Consider the following 2,845-nt stretch of genomic DNA (forward strand, 5'->3'; position numbering starts at 1 on the left):
AATGCCAGAGACTAAACGTGGACACCAGGACAGTGACCGATCAGGTGGGAGCGAAAGTTGGAAAAACATGCAGATGTGATTAAGGGATTCTGTGGAGAAAAAAGGTAGAATTCCCATTTTTATTTGACATGGGAAACGATCTCCACTAAGTGACAGGTGGTCATGGCCCTGGCCTTGCCATGAGTCCTAGCACGCTGCTTGCTCTGCAGTGGCCCATGGTCCCATCGTCATGGAAATCCAATTCTCATTAGTTTTCCATCTTGTAGGATGAACTCATCAACAAATTATGGACATTAGAATGGTGGTTATAGAACAGAATGAAAGTGTTATAAAATTGATCATGTGAAAGTAAAGGAATGGCCTTTAGATGAGGGGAAGAGGGGAAGGAATTCGAGTGCTAATATCCCTGGCTTACAGAGTGGGACATCGGGTGACTGTCTACGGTGGCTGAAACAAAAGTTGAGACTTAAATATATTGACTTAAGATACAGAGGGGACAGTCCAGCCAGTGTTGCTCAGCGGTTGAGCGTCGACCTTTGATCCAGGAGGTTACAGGTTTGATTCCCGTTCAGGGCACATGCCTGAGTTTCGGGCTCAATCCCCAACAGGGGGCCTGCAGGAGGCAGCTGACCAGTGACTCTCTCACTGATGTTTCTGTCTCTCCCCATTTCCCTTCTTCTCTCTGAAATCAATAAAGATATGTTAAAGAAAAAAGAAAGAAAAAAAAAAGAAGATACAGAGGGGACCAGTGGAAGAACTAAGAATAGTGATGTCACAATGGCAGAGAGGGAGGAAATGGGCTAAATTCTTTTCTTGCTTAGTAGAAAGTTAAAACTAAATGTCCAAAGTTGATTAGTAAGAAGTAGAAGCAGATTATTTAGAGATGTGTCAGTCTGAGGAGAACCCAAAACAAGAAAAGATTGTTTAAAAGATGTTACCTCTGAGGAGCAGAGCTGAGGGTGAAACTGTGGCTTTCCACTGAAAGATCATCTTTTCTATTTCACTTCTTGACCAATTGTATGTATCACTTTGATTAACTACAAATGTGTGTGTGTGTGTGTTTAAAGCATATGCTGAGCTGTAAATTATAGAAAATAAGTAGCACAGAGAACATCCCAGTTCACATGAAGGAAGTGGTTGGAAAGAAAACATGTTGAACTCAGACACAGTACTGAGTGACTTAAAACAGTGAGAGAGAGAATAACAAAACCAGTGTGGGAAAATGTTAACATTTACAGGATCTCAGAGAAGGGTACATGGAAATTCTTTGTGCTATTTTTGCAAATTGTCTTTAAATCTCAAATTATTTCAAAATGAAATTTAGAAAAATCTAGTAGTTTTTTCCCTACTGCGGCTTGAACCTGAGTCTTGGCCTCTTGCCTTCCTCCCTGAACAACATGAGCTTCACTACTTGTTCCAGATTCTCCACAAACTACCAGACCTTGGGATCCATGTAGTTGGCCAGCACCAGGCTGGGACGGACAGCAAGAAGGCCAGCATCTAGGCAGGTGCTGGAGGCTCAAGGTCCTGGATCTCCACATTCCACTCCACCAGGGTGCAGGCCAGCTGGGAGTCCAGGGTCCTGGCTGCAGGGATGGCTGGGGGTCTGGCAGGCACAGGGGACATCCAGAGTGAGGAGACAATGAAATGCCTGAATGACCCCCTGACTTCCTACATGGAGAGAGTGAGGAGCCTGGAGGCTGAAAATTGGAGACTGCAGAGCAACATCTTGGAACACCTGGAGAAGAAGGGACTCCAGACTGGGAGCATTATTTCAAGATTATTAAGGACCTGAGGGCTTAAATCCTTGCAAGTCCTGTGGACAATGCCCACGTCATTCTGCACATTGAAAATGCCCTTCTTGCTGCTGATGACTTCAGAGTCAAGTACAAGACAGAGCTGGCCATGCGCCAGCCTATGGAGAGTGACAACAGTGGGCTCTGAAAGGTCATTGATGACACCAATATCACTCAACTGCAGCTGGAGACAGAGATCAAGGCTCTCAAGGAGTCGCTGCTCTTCATGAAGAACCATGGGGAGGAAGTGAATGGTCACAAAACCAGATTGCCAACTCTGGGCTGGCTGTGGAGTTGGATGTCCCAAATCTCAGGGCTTCAGCAAGATCATGGCGGATACCCAGTATGATGAGCTGGCTCTGAAGAACTGAGGGGAGCTAGACAAGCACTGGTCCCAGCAGACCACTGAGATAGGGGCTGCTGAGATGACACTCATAGGACTGAAATGTATGGTCCAGTCCTTGGAAATGAACCTGGACTCTATGAGAAATCTGAAGACCAGCTTGGAGACCAGCCTGAGGGAGGTGGAGATGCCCTGTGCCATCAGATGGAACAGCTCAATGGGATACTGCTTCATCTGGAGTGAGAGCTGGCCCAGACCCGGGCGGAGGGGCAGCTCCAGGCCAAGGAGCAGGAGGCCTTGGTGAGCATCAAAGTCAAGCTGGAGGCTGAGATCACCACCAACATCCACCTGCTGGAAGAAGACTTCAATCTTAGTGACGCCCTGGACAACACCAACTCCATTCCACCCATCCAAAAGACTACCACCTGCAGGACTGTGGATGGCAAAGTGGTGTCTGAGGTCAACGACACCAAAGTCCTGAGGCATTAAAGCAGAAGGGTTGGAACATCCTTTGGGGCGGGAGGTCAACAAAAAGTTCAGAGGCCTTTGAACATTAAAAAGTAAATTCCAGTAGTTTTTCTTCCTTTTCCCCATACAAGACATTTCATAATCTTTGAAAAATAGCTTACAGTTGTTAAATAAAATTCAACCTAGTAAATTTAAATATTTAATTGGATTCATTAAGTGATTCATGAATCAGGCAGCA

At 45.8% G+C, this 2,845-nt stretch overlaps 1 pseudogene; it reads left to right on the plus strand.

Moving 5' to 3' along the window:
- The first annotated feature begins 1,397 nt into the window (after positions 1-1,397).
- On the plus strand, positions 1,398-2,628 carry LOC107525976 (keratin, type I cytoskeletal 18 pseudogene; annotated as a pseudogene).
- The last annotated feature ends 217 nt before the right edge of the window (positions 2,629-2,845 follow it).

Source organism: Miniopterus natalensis, chromosome 1, assembly GCF_054644295.1.
Source record: "Miniopterus natalensis isolate mMinNat1 chromosome 1, mMinNat1.hap1, whole genome shotgun sequence".
NCBI lineage: Eukaryota > Metazoa > Chordata > Mammalia > Chiroptera > Miniopteridae > Miniopterus > Miniopterus natalensis.